This window comes from Nicotiana sylvestris, chromosome 2 (genome assembly GCF_000393655.2).
Source record: "Nicotiana sylvestris chromosome 2, ASM39365v2, whole genome shotgun sequence".
Taxonomy (NCBI): Eukaryota; Viridiplantae; Streptophyta; class Magnoliopsida; order Solanales; family Solanaceae; genus Nicotiana; species Nicotiana sylvestris.
This window is the reverse complement of record NC_091058.1, coordinates 80,456,647-80,471,668: the sequence shown is the minus strand read 5'-3', so window position 1 is coordinate 80,471,668 and position 15,022 is coordinate 80,456,647. Positions and strand designations below refer to the sequence as shown.

At 35.2% G+C, this 15,022-nt stretch overlaps 1 long non-coding RNA gene across 1 annotated transcript; it reads left to right on the top strand.

Annotated features, from left to right (window-relative positions):
- Positions 1-8,173: 8,173 nt before the first annotated feature.
- On the top strand, positions 8,174-13,487 carry LOC138886348 (uncharacterized). The gene is made up of 4 exons (XR_011405030.1): positions 8,174-8,373; positions 10,430-10,789; positions 11,106-11,175; positions 13,216-13,487. It is a non-coding gene; the product is annotated as an uncharacterized lncRNA (long non-coding RNA).
- Positions 13,488-15,022: the final 1,535 nt, after the last annotated feature.

Sequence of the window (15,022 nt, the reverse complement as noted above, 5' to 3'; positions counted from 1 at the left end):
TTTAAAAATTACATTTAAATTTGGAAAATGTCATAAAGGTAAATAAATCTAGTACTTTAGAAATAAATCAAAAGTAATATTGTTTACTCAAATAAATTAGTATTAGTACCCCGCGCAATGTATGAATCATCATATATATATATATATATATATATATATATATATATATATATATATATACTAAATTGGGAAGGTTCAGTATGGCAAAGTTAAATTACCAAATTGTCCATCAGAAATTGAATAGCCCTTTTGCCCTTCATTTAAACACCATTCTTGTAACATTTTTGTATCAAAAAATAAAAACATCTCATCATAAAATAAGCTTTTAATTTTTTTACCACTCTTTATATAATGAAAGCATAAAATACAATATAAGTCGCATGAGATGTCCCTTGCAACTTGTGAAATCCTTTTGTATTTCCAACTAGGGGTGTCAATGGTTCGGTTCGGCCGGTTATTTTATAAAATTTGTACCATACCAATTTTTCGGTTATTCTATTATGTATAACAAAAATTAGACTTTTCGAAACCATCCCAATCATGTCGGTTTCTCTTCGGTATCGGTACAGTTCGGTTAATTTTCGGTATTTTTTTTAATATCATATAAAATTCACCAGTAGAAGTAGAATTGTAATAACATACGCTCTTTTATAGGACTTAGCAAAACTCTCTAGACATTTTAACTGTTTAAGGGGTGATAAACTAAAAAAAAGATGGCTAGAGTGTAGATCCATCAACTATTCTACAACAGCGTAAAAGAAATCAAATAAAGTCTATAGAAGATTAAATATTCAAAAAGATAAATCTAAATTATATGAAAGGAAACATATTCAATACATTGTAGTTTGCTACTCATAATCGCTAGAATACTTTGTGTCTTGCTAATAAAGATACTTGAAATAACTTAGTTTAAGTAGAAGTAGCATAATAGGTTTTAGGAATTAGTATTTTGAGTTTAATTACTTGTTGGCTTGTAATAGTTTTCATAATTCCAAGGCTCAAAGAAAATTTAATGCATTATTATTTTTAAACTTACTAAATAAATATATTTTCTACATGTAAATTTTATTCGGTACGGTTCGGTATTTTTTCGGTTTATTTTTATAAAATAGAAAACCTACCCTAATTATCGGTGCGGTTATATATTTATATAAAAACCTACGGTTTCTTAAAAAGAAACCTAAAAATCGGTTCGGTGCGGTACGGTTCGATCGGTTTAATCGGTTTTCGAATATCCATTGACACCCCTATTCCCAACCAAGTTCTTCTAATAATGTAACTGAAACTCTTTCACTTCGTTGTCATTTTCATATTCTTCTAGATGTAAGTAAATTTTACCAGTTATACATTAAGTTCAAACACGATAGCGTAGAGCACATGAACAGACATTGTGTCATATATCAGTTATGCAATTTAATGAGAAGTCAAATTAAAGGTCTACAATATTAAAGAGATTAATTTGATTCCCATGGTGCATCAGCTAACTTATATGGCGCAACTCAGGAATACTAGATCATTGGATTAGGAATATTATTGATGTCTTCCTTTTTTCCCTAAACCTCTTGCCTCATAGAGGTATGCTGATTTGAGATCCATGGAGTTGATTCCCATGGTGCACCAGCTTATATGGCGCAACTATGGAATACTAGATCATTGAATTACGAATATTATTGATGTCTTCCTTTTTTCCCTTGCCATGCACTTTGCACATAAAGGTATGCTGATTTGAGATCCATCGAATTGGATTCAAGAGCTAGAATATTGTTCAAGGTGTAACGGATTTATGTAATTTTACGTTGTTTTGGTAAGCTTTAAACCTCTTTTCACCCTATGTTCTTTGGCTTGCTCTTAAGAATATTCACATTGGTATTCCGGAAAATAGTTGAAATTGTAGATCCATGTTAGTTCTTTTCACTTATGGTCTTGTCAGCCAATCCTTGTCTGTTTACACGTTGGTATTTGAAAATTAAAGAATCTATATAATCTATTATTTCAAGACATTAAAAAAAAAAAAAAAGGAATCACAACATCAATAGAGTAGAGTATACTGCCTTTATGTTTAGCTTTTATTCTCACCAATACTGAAAATCATATTACATGCCTTGTTTAATTTACTCTCCTAGATAAGATGTAGAACCTTCTTCACTTAATTATTTGTTATTGTATTATGCATTTTTTATGGTACTAATATAACGACTCCTGTTGCTTTTTTTGAGCCGAGGGTCTCCTGGAAACAGCCTCTCTACCCTTCGGGGTAGGGGTAAAGTCTGCATACTACATATTACCCTCCCCAAACCCCACTTGTGGGATTATACTGGGTCGTCGTTGTTGTTGTACTTTTATTAATGGTACATGAAGGAAAACAAAAACGATTTAACTCTTGTCATAGAATATGAGGAACGTAGATCGAATTTTTTTTTTGTCATCAATTTTCACCGTCATATTATTACTTTGTTTTACAATATAATCATCAGTCTCAACACATGACCTTTTTTAAATTACAAAGTATCATCTAAATATAAATTTTAGTTTATCAAATAATTATGCTATCATATATAGCAGTACTATATATTTATTTCATATTTTGCTAATTGAGCTTTCACTTTTTAACCTTTAATATGATTTTGAAAAGTTTGTACTAATTAACAGGAAATACACGTGCACCCATATACTAATTACTATAAAAGCATGAAGCCTTTTTCTTAAAAGTTAATTACTTTAATACCCCTCATAACATAAATAACTTTACTTACTAAAAAAAAAAGCTTAAGCCTCCAAAAAGCTACGACCATTTCAACCCCATGCTCCTTCAGTCACAACTATTCACTCTAAGCCACCGCTTCATACTCCCTTGTATTATAACACTGATCTAACTCGAATGCCACTCTATGCCACCGATTATACTCCCTTATGCATACTGATTTGTTGAAATGTCAAATATTTCAGCTTCCCACATCGGTGGGTTAGCAATAGTTGGGGGGATTTTCCCCCTATAAAAGAAGGCTTAATGTTTAGGATTGAAACACACCTCTCATTTGCCTTCTCATTTGTTTAAGGCATTTGTATCTTCTCTCTTTAGTATTATTTCACTTGTATTTTTGGAGTGAAATAAAATATTGGTTGTGTCCGAGGAGTAGGCAAAATTAGCCGAACCTCGTAAATTCTGGTGTTCCCTTTATTGTTGCTTTATTGTCTTATTTATTATTTGGTGGCTGTCATAATTTTTGGTATAGTAGTTGTGACTTATTCACACTATATACATTTGGCTTCCGCAACAATTGGTATCAGAGCCAAGGTACTGTCTAAGTATGCTCTGTGGTTGCAGCATAGTCTGATCTTCCACATCAGAAAAGATTTATCTTGGTAACTGAGTCAAGGTTCTGTCTGAGTATGCTCTGTGGTTGCAGCTTAGTCTGATCTTCTACATCAGAAAGGAATAATCTTGATTTGTGTCGTCAGCTATTAAATAATATTTGTGTCAAATATGGGAGACAATAAACAAGAAGAATCTACATCAAGTGTCAACAATACGTCATCATTGGCATCTTCGCTTATGACAAGAATTGTGTCAAATGCGAAATTTGCGGTAGAAATTTTTGACGGGTCCGGGCATTTTGGGATGTGGCAAGGCGAGGTTCTAGATGTCCTTTTTCAACAAGGGCTAGATCTGGCCATTGAAGAAAAGAAACCAGATGTTATTGGAGAAGAAGATTGGAAGATTCTCAACCGTGTTGCTTGCGGTACCATTCGATCCTACCTTGCTAGAGAGCAGAAATATCCATACACAAAGGAAACTTCTGCAAGTAAATTATGGAAAGCACTGGAGGATAAATTTTTGAAGAAAAACAGTCAAAATAAATTGTACATGAAGAAGAGACTGTTTCACTTCACCTATGTTCCTGGTACCACGATGAATGAACATATCACCAGTTTCAATAAGTTGGTCACAGATTTGCAAAATATGGATACAACTTATGATGATGGTGACTTGGCCTTAATGTTGTTGGCGTCACTTCCTGATGAGTACGAGCACCTTGAAACTACTCTACTCCATGGAAATGACGAAATTTCTCTCAGAGAAGTTTGTTCGGCTTTGTACAGCTATGAACAAAGAAAGCGAGAAAAACAGAAGGGCGGAGAAGGAGAAGCACTATTTGTGAGGGGTCGTCCTCAAAATCAAACGAGGACAAAGAAGGGAAGATCCAAGTCAAAATCCAGACCCAGCAAAGATGAATGTGCCTTTTGTCGAGAAAAAGGGCACTGGAAGAAAGACTGTCCGAAGTTGAAGAATAAGGCCAAATATAATAATGGAAAGGCCATTATGGATTCAAATGTAGCTGATTGTGATGATTCAGACTTCTCATTAGTTACAACAGAGTCATCAACATCATCAGACATATGGTTGATGGACTCGGCTTGTAGCCATCATATGTGTCCCAACAGGGACTGGTTTGTGGAATTTCAAGAAGGAGAATATGGAGTCATCCACACAGCGGATAACAGCCCTCTTACCTCATATGGCATTGGTTCAATACGATTAAGGAACCATGATGGAATGATCAGAACATTAACAGATGTTCGATATGTACCGGATTTGAAGAAGAATCTCATCTCTGTGGGAGCCCTGGAATCAAAAGGGTTCAAAATCATTGCAGAAAATGGAGTGATGAGAGTATGCTCCGGTGCACTAGTGGTAATGAAGGCTAATCGGAAGAATAATAATATGTACCGCTATCGTGACAGTACAGTTATTGGGACAGCGACAGTGACATCCAGTGACTACAAAGAGGCAGAAGCAACCAAGTTATGGCACATGCGCTTGGGACATGCTGGAGGAAAATCCTTGAAAACTCTATCAGATCAAGGATTGTTAAAAGGAGTAAAGACTTGCAACTTGGAGTTTTGTGAGCATTGTGTCAAAGGGAAACAGACAAGGGTTAAATTTGGTACAGCGATCCATAATACTAAAGGCATTTTGGATTATGTACACTCTGATGTTTGGGGTCCTTCCAAAACACCTTCATTGGGTGGGAAGCACTATTTTGTAACCTTTGTTGATGATTTTTCCCGAAGAGTATGGGTGTATACAATGAAGAGCAAAGATGAAGTGTTGGGAATTTTTCTCAAATGGAAGACGATGGTGGAGAATCAAACAGGCAAGAGGATCAAGTGTATTCGCACAGACAATGGAGGTGAATACAAAAATGATCATTTCAATAAGGTCTGTGAAAATGATGGCATCGTCCGACATTTCACTGTTAGACATACACCACAACAGAATGGAGTGGCAGAACATATGAACCGGACCTTGCTGGAGAAGGTACGGTGTATGTTGTCCAATGCTGGCTTGGGCAAAGAATTTTGGGCTGAGGCAATTACATATGCATGTCACCTCATTAATCGCTTACCATCTGCTGCTATTGATGGCAAGACACCATTTGAAAAATGGTATGGAAAACCTGCTATAGATTATAACTCTTTGCACGTGTTTGGCTCAACTGCATATTATCATGTGACGGAGTCAAAATTGGATCCAAGGGAAAAGAAGGCTATTTTTATGGGAATTACTTCTGGAGTCAAAGGATATCGCTTATGGTGTCCTATGACAAAGAAAGTAATATTTAGCAGGGATGTTACCTTTGATGAATCTATGGTAAATAAGGTAACAGAAGATACCAAACAAAATAAAGGTGCTTCTAAGCAGGTGGAGTTTGAGGGAAAATTTATTTTTCCTACACAAGAAGCAGAGGAGGAAACAAATGAAGATTACCCTCTGGAAGGAGAGCCAGTAGAGGAGATTCCAACTCAGGAACCTCAACAACAACTTGAATCAATAGCAACCAGCAGGCCAAAAAGAACAATAACGAAACATGTTCGTCTCATAGAGACGGTTGCTTGTGCAACCTCAATTGTAGCTGATGATGTTCCTACCACTTATAAAGACGTTGTCCAAAGTTCAGAAGAAGATAAGTGGAGGATTGCCATGAATGATGAAATACAGTCCCTTCATCAGAATCATACATGGAGATTGGCCAATCTCCCGAAGGGAAAGAAAGCAATTGGGTGCAAATGGGTATTTGCAAAGAAGGAAGGATTTCCTAACCAAGTAGATGTTCGCTACAAAGCAAGATTGGTGGCCAAAGGATATGCTCAAAAGGAGGGAATTGATTACAATGAAGTGTTTTCTCCAGTTGTAAAACATTCCTCCATTAGAATTATGTTGGCTTTGGTAGCACAATTGGATTTGGAACTAGTTCAGATGGATGTAAAAACTGCGTTTTTACATGGAAACTTGGAGGAGGAAATCTACATGACTCAGCCAGAAGGATTCAAAGTTGCTGGAAAAGAAAATATGGTATGCAAACTTGAAAAATCGTTGTACGGATTGAAACAATCTTCTAGACAATGGTACAAGCGATTTGACGAGTTTATGTTGCGGCAAGGGTACAAGAGAAGCAAATACGATCATTGTGTGTATTTGCACAAGCTTAAAGATGGTTCCTTTGTATATCTTCTCCTATATGTTGATGATATGTTGATAGCTTCCAAGAATTCGGAAGAAATTGATAAGTTGAAGATTCAACTGAAGAAGGAGTTCGAGATGAAGGATCTGGGTGAGGCAAAGAAAATTCTTGGCATGGAGATAATTAGAGATAGACGTTCAAAGAAACTCTGTTTATCTCAGAAAGAATATTTGAAGAGAGTACTACAACGTTTTGGCATAGATGACAAGACTAAGCCAGTTAGTACTCCACTTGCTCCCCATTTTAAGCTAAGTACTACTATGTCGCCAATGGATGAAGCTGAACGAGAGTATATGTCAAAGGTACCATACGCAAATGCTGTTGGTAGCTTGATGTATGCAATGGTTTGCACAAGGCCTGACATTTCACAAGCTGTTGGAGTTATTAGCAGATATATGCACAATCCAGGGAAGGAGCATTGGCAAGCTGTGAAGTGGATTCTACGGTATATTCATAATACTGTAGATGTCGGGTTAGTTTTTGAGCAGGAAGACAATCAGTTTGTAGTTGGATATTGTGACTCAGATTTTGCGGGTGATATGGACAAACGAAGATCAACTACTGGTTATGTGTTTACTTTTGCAAAGGCACCAGTTAGTTGGAAGTCTACTTTGCAGTCAACAGTTGCTTTGTCTACAACAGAGGCAGAGTACATGGCTATTACAGAGGCTGTGAAAGAGGCAATTTGGCTTCAAGGATTGCTAAAGGAGCTTGGTGTTGAACAAAAAGGTATCACAATTTTTTGTGATAGTCAAAGTGCTATTCAATTAGCGAAGAACCAAGTTTATCATGCAAGGACGAAGCACATTGATGTTCGGTATCATTTCGTACGAGAAATCATAGAAGAAGGTGGAGTCACGGTGAAGAAAATTCATACTACGGAGAATCCTGCTGATATGCTGACAAAGGTGGTGACTGCGGTCAAGTTTCAACATTGTTTGGATTTGATCAACATTGTTGAACACTGAAGATTGAAGATGAAGACACAACCAAAATTTGTTATAGAGAGAAAATTGAAGACGTGGAATTTTTGCCAAGGTGGAGATTTGTTGAAATGTCAAATATTTCAGCTTCCCACATCGGTGGGTTAGCAATAGTTGGGAGGATTTTTCCCCTATAAAAGAAGGCCTAATGTTTAGGATTGAAACACACCTCTCATTTGCCTTCTCATCTGTTTAAGGCATTTGTATCTTCTCTCTTTAGTATTATTTCACTTGTATTTTTGGAGTGAAATAAAATATTGGTTGTGTCCGAGGAGTAGGCAAAATTAGCCGAACCTCGTAAATTCTGGTGTTCCCTTTATTGTTGCTTTATTGTCTTATTTATTATTTGGTGGCTGTCATAATTTTTGGTATAGTAGTTGTGACTTATTCACACTATATACATTTGGCTTCCGCAACATACTGATCTAACTCAAAACGCATAAGAATGCCTGAATGCGTTTCTTCTCCGAAAAACAGCATTGAAAATATAAAATTAAATTAACTATAAATACTTAAACTGTTTCGTCTTTTACGATATCTACAAATTTAGCTTGTGGATATATATAAATTAAATGGTTTCTCTATCCATTTTGTCTCATTCTCCAACTTTAAGGAAGTAATATTATTGCTTACGTTGATTTGATCAACATCCTTTTCATTTTCAACAAATAGAGAGATAGTAATTACATCAAGAATTTCTTTTATGTAAATTAGAAAAACTCACTTTATATGTGTTTCGCTAACACTCTTGGACAAAGTTTGTTGTGATTTGCTAGAAGAAGAAGAAGAAGTATTTTTCCTTTCTTTTGGTGCTGCAAATTCAAGTCAAATTCCAACCTAAGAGCATGTTATGATCTTTCCACAAGGTATGTGTCTTTACTATTATATGCTATATCTAATTATATACAAGAGGGAGAATGAAGTCTGTAATTTCATGACGTTTTATATCATGACTTTTTATATAAGAAGGAAAAAAATACTTACCATCATCATCATCATAAGAAACTAAATCATCTATTTAGAATTTTGGGTAAATTTTTGGTTGAATTCAAAGTTTTAGATATTACACAAAGTTATATATTTTTTAAAAATACATTAATATGTTTGAAGGAATAGTTTGTCTTTTAAAGGTACAAAATGGGTAAGTTGAGATCTGAATTAAACTTTATATTGTTCCATTATTGTTGAATAGATATATATACACCGGATAAGACTTCATAGGTCAAATATGACGCCATGGAAAAATAGGTGACTCTTTCTTAGAAGATGTATATCCTATAATATAATAGACGAAATTATAGGAAAACGGTAAATATTCGTGATATGAGGATAAATAATCAACAGGTTTTGCATTGTAATTCTTGTTTGTTGATGAGATGCAATTGACACACACACACACACACACACACATATATATATATATATATATATATATATATATATATATATATAATTCTATTTAGTTGTTTATAAAAGTGGGATGTCTTAAACGAAAAAGTTAAATTACTTCAATATTCTTTTAAAAAAAATTACTAACCTACTTATTAAAAATATGTAAGTATTAATAATAATTATGAAGAAGAAGAAATTTATTTAATTTGAAGTGTCTTTTCAAAAAGCTATATCTTTTTAAACAAAACAAACCATGTGGTCAGGGAGGAAGAGAAAGGAAAACTTGGGTATTTGTACTAGGGAAAAGTTTGGAAATTGAAACTTTCTTGATTTTAGTAGGGGGGAAATAACCATGTGGTCTGGGATAAAGAAGAAAAAGGAAAACTTGGGTACATACTAGGGGGAAGGTTTGGAAATTGGAACTTTCAGGTTTTACGGATAGAAGTACGTATTATTTTGTCATGACAATTGGAGTAGTCAGATCTTTTGAGGGTTCATTGAGGTATAGGAGAGACATAGTCTCTATAATATTTACAGAATATTATTATTTATCGCTATTAGATGATAAATGATAGTAGTACTTTCATTCTGAAAAAAATTATTAACGATTAATAAGAAATGTCATCTTTAATCATACCATTTCTTAGACAAATGTTAGCGCATATAAAATGCATTAAATTCTTTTACAAAGATCTAAATATTTAGACGATTTTAAAGTATAATTCAAAATTAGAAGAAATAGTATTTGGTATTTGTAACATAGAAACTATTGTACTTTATCAGAATGATTTGTTTAATGAAAAAAAATTAATTATGAATATCCATATTATATAAGAAACAAACATCATCAAATATTGAACAAATATAAAATTTTCTGCTTGCATATAAACATTCATATGCAAATTAAAAGACTTGAATTGAATTAAGTTACTGTGATGATCCAAATGTCATCTTTAATTTAAATAATTATCTCCGTATTTTAAAACCTTGAAAAGTGCTATTAATAAATCCTCGACTTGAGTGCACAATTCATATAATTTTTCGAAAGGTTCTTATGTGAAAAATGGATTAAATTGTGAATTAGAGCTTTAAAACTCAACTGAGTTGATTTCGGTCAACATTTTGAGCAAACGAACCCGGATAAAAGTTTTGACCATTCCGGTAGTTTTGTATCGTAATTTGGGACTTGGTCATATGCCCGAAATCGAATTTGGAGGTCTCTAGATCAAATTATCGTCATTTAACGGAATCTAGAAATCTAAGGTTAAAGATTTCTTAAGTTTGATCGGAGATTTGACTTTTTGATATCGGGGTCGGAATCCAGTTCTGAAAATTTTCATAGCTTTGTTATGTCATTTATGACTTGTGTGCAAAATTTGAAGTCAATCGGACTTGATTTGATAGGTTTTTGCATCGAATAGAGAAGTTGGACGTTCTTAGTTTCATTAGGCTTAAATTGGGATGTGATTCACGGTTTTAGCTTTATTTGATGCGATTTGAGGTTTCGACTAAGTCTGTATCATGTTTTAGGACTTGTTGTTGTATTTTGTCGAGGTCCCGAAGGCCTCGGGTGGATTTCAGAAGGTTAACGGATATAAAAGGCTGCTGAAATTTTCTGGGTAGTTTCTGCATTTTTCGCACGTGTGAACAGTGACTGCACCTGCGTGAACAGTATATGTGTATAGTACCCGTGTACAGTACACATGAACAATATCCGTGTACAGTACCCATGAACAGGACCGTGAACAGTAAACGAGTGAACAGTAACCACGGAAAATTCTGGACAGAATGTTAAGTTCTGAAAATGGGACTTCGTCCTATTTTCCATTTTTACCAAATTGGAGCTCGGGGAGAGGCGATTTTCGGGAGATTTTCAGAGAAAATAACGGGGTAAGTGTTCTTAACTAAATTTTGGTTAGATTACCTGAGCATTTAATTGGTGATTTTAGTTGGGAAAATTTTGAAAACCTCTTAGTTTAATTTGAAGATTTGAAGGGCGAGTTGATGTCGAATTTTGGTAAAATTGGTATGGTTGAACTCGTGGTTGGATGAGGTTTCATATTCCGTAATTTTTGTCGGGTTCTGAGACGTGATCCCCACAGATGAATTTTTAGTGCAATTTCGGATTTTAAAGGAAAAATGTAGAATTTCATATGGAATTAATTCCTATAATTTTTATTGACTGAATCGAATTGTTTATGACTAGATTTGAGAATTTCGGAAACGAATTTGCGAGGCAAAGGCTTGTTGGAATTTTGAATTGGTTGCAAAGCGAGGTAAGTGTTTGGTCTAACCTTAGCTTGAGAGATTAGGAGTTGTGTCCTATTTGTTATGTGTTATTTGTTGAGTACGACGTATAGGCATGGTGATGAGTATCTATACGTTGGTGTCAAGCATGCCCGTGTATCTTATACTTTGATTAATGTGACTCTGTTTCGTATTGTATATGCTCTATATGATAATTTCTGTTGAGGAATATGACTTGTGGAAGTATTATTGTTAATTAAACATGGTAGAGCATTGACTTAAGAGGAGAATTCAATTGTTGAACATTGTAGAGCATTGGCTCAAGTTGAGAATTGAATTGTTGAACATTGTAGAGCATTGGCTCAAGTTGTGAATTGAGTTGTTAAGTAAACGTGAAAGAAGAAAGGAGAGAGAGAGAATCATGATATTGTCTCCCTTGCCGGGATATTATTGTTTTGATGTTATTTCCTTTGCCGGGATTTGATTGTTGTACTATTGTTCCCTTGCCGAAATTTTATTGTGATTTTATTTATTTCCTTGCCCTTATTCCTTGTGATTGTTGTTTGGGTGAGGAAAAGTGTTAAGCACGAAGGGTGATGTCGTGTATGATTTGGTGAGGAAGAGTGTTAAAGCACGAAGGGAGGTGCCGTGTATGATTTTGTGAGGAAGAGTGTAAAGCACGAAGGGTGATGCTGTGCCGCACGATGTACAATTCCGTGCCGATTATATTGATTTTATGGTGAGGATGAGAGTAAAAGCACGAAGGGTGATGCCGTGCAGTTTATATTGATTCTTATGGTGAGGACGAGAGTAAAAGCACGAAGGGTGATGCCGTGCACTTGTCCTTGATTTTTCTTAATTCTAATTGAGTTATGTTGTCCTTTACGTTTATTTACTGATGTTATATTGTTACTTGATTTTATTTCGATGTTATAGATTCCCTTACCCTTATTTTTTTGTGATTGTTGCTTGGGTGAGGAAGAGTGTAAAGCACGAAGGGTGATGCCGTATATTGTTTTGGTGAGAGAGTGTTAAAGCACGAAGGGTGATGCCGTGCACTTTTTGTTTGCTGTGCTTACTTGTTATTAACAATTCAAGTGTATTAACTGTTTAGATCACTTTACAGTTGTGATCCTTTGTGTTGGAATTCATAGTGTTTACAATACCTCGCCTTATTTTTTTTATATGTTCAATACTTCAAATTTCAGAATTTGTTACATTTTTAACTCAATTGACTTCTCAATTAAATTTTCCTTAAACCGTTTGGGGTTGTACTTTACTTAAAAAGAAATTTCTTCTATGTTTTGATTTATTGATTTCTCGTATTAAAGGTAATGCTTCATTCGATATTGTACTTTAATTGAAAATGGTATTTTCTTTATCAAATGATTTCTAAAAATAACTGCATCTTTTCTTGTTGATTTCCTAATTGGGTTGGAAGTTGTACTCTATTTTTATATTAAGTGAATGAGGCTCTTTGAACATTCTTAATTGTATTGGGTTTATGGAACCTATGAACTGAGTAACATGAGGATATTGTTGCGCAATGTTAGGCAAAAATATGTGGGCACAAGGTGCCGGGGAAAATATTATGTTTTTATTTAATGGCACGTGAGTTGTCCATGCGATTGTAATTTAAATATGGGCACGAGGATTATTTATGATTATGAAATGAGGCGTCACAAGGTGACCTTTACTCGAAAGAATTATATTCGAAAGATGCTTATCTGAAAGATATTTATTTAAAGGAAATATATTCAAAATATATCCATTGAAAAACATATTACCTTAGAGATTTATATTTGAAGGACTTGATTAATTGATTGCATTTGTATTTATTAATTGTTGGGGAACATTTATGGTATTATTGTTGCCTGCTTTTTATATCATTGGTTGATCATTGCTGCCATCATTGTTATCTGCTTCCTATTATTTTGTATGTTATATTGCATAGGTTTATTTGGCAGTCTGATCCTAGCCTCGTCACTATTTTGCCGAGGTTAGGCTAGACATTTACCAGCACATGGGGTCGGTTGTGCTTATACTACACTCTGCACTCTTTTGTGCAGATCTCAGTGTTGTAGACTTCGGACCACAGCGAGATTGTTGTTTCTTGTTCATCAGGCGATCCGAGGTAGTCCTACAGGCGTCCGTAGGCCTTGGCGTCTCCTTCTATCTATTATTCCTATTTCCTTCATGTATTTCCAGAGACAATGTTGTATTTATTTCTTTCATACCTTTATTTGTAGTACTCCTAGACAGTCTGTGAAGTTGTGACACCAGTCTTGGGTAGATTTGTTATGGATTGGTATTACCAGTATTATTAAAACTTTAAAATGCAGCCTTCCGCTTATTCAATTCTGTTGTTATCTGATTGTTGACTCTTAACTGTTATCAGATTAAAAATGGAAACAAGGTAGATAGTTCAGTTGGTTGGCTTGCCTAGCTTTCACTAGTAGGCGCCATCACGACTCCCGAGAGCGAAAAATCCGGGTCGTGACAAGTTGGTATCAGAGCACTAGGTTACATAGGTCTCACAATTCACAAACAAGTTTAGTAGAGTCTTGCGGATCGGTACGGAGACGTCTATACTTATCTTCGAGAGGCTACAGAACTAGTAGGAAAAATTTCCACTTCATTCATTCCTTATCGTGCGGCATTTATTCAGCTTGAAACATATATCCTATATTCTTTTGCATCTACTCATGTATGGAATTATGCACTACTTCAATAGTTTGTGATACCGTAAAAGGGTTATAAGAGAGCCAGGGTTGCTCAACCATTATTACCACGTGTCGTTCAGAATCGAGGTTGTGGAGGTGCAGAGAGATCTTTCAGTTGTGTGTATGGAAGTGCATCAGATTTTGACATTTGGTTGATAAGTACAATCTTAAGAAGGTTTAATTGGTTACGTAATCATCACAAGTAGATGTAGATCTAAAGATAGTTAGTGGTATTAGAGACTATGTGGTTCATATGGGATTTCTAATTAGTGAAGAGTACATACTAGCAGCCAAGACACTGGAGGAAGTGAGTTTAATTGTCATGAGGATGACAATCGCCAAGTAAATGGCTTGAGATGTCTTATGAATGGTGTCGTACGAGCGGTGAAGGTTAGTATTGTGGATCGTCGGGAATGCGTCTTACGATTTCGCACCAAGTGAGGAGAGTCCATTATCAACGATCAGGTTGCGGGGTCATGTGTTATATTAGTTTTGGCTTGAGCTGTATACATGTGATATTGAAAGGTTTGTCAAAACTTGTATATGATTAAGAGCTGATATTTGAATGGGATGATGATGAGACTTGAGATATTCCCGCGTCCTTAATAATTCTACATTCCAGTATCAGCGGGGTCATGGAAACATATTCAGTATACTCATAGTGTTTAAGTTAATCACAACACTCGCGTGGGCAGTCATCTTTTAATGTACCAGTGGCATGGAATTTCCTGCAATGGTTATTTAAGTTATCCGGTATAGACTCAGTATGAGCAGTCGAACTGCGGATGAGTTGTTATGAAAATGGTGATACTAGGAATATCGTGAGAAAGTGGCATAGACTTGGGAGAAATCTGTTCCATCAGAGTACACGTGCCACGTACTCCATAACAGTTACTACTCTACTTATACTACCAATTAGGGGTGGAGGAAAAGCGAGTAAATGGCGCCTTAGAGGTGGAGGACCAACCCATTGATATATTTGCTATAGTATAGCTGAGGTCGCTACACTAGATGTAGTCGTTACAAGTACGAACTCGAGTTATCATAAAGGAACAATTTCCTTAACTTGATTCGGTTCTGAGTATCGAGGCAAGTCCTCCTAATATCCTCCACTCATGAGTGAACTTTGTAATTCTAAAATCTACTTATGTGT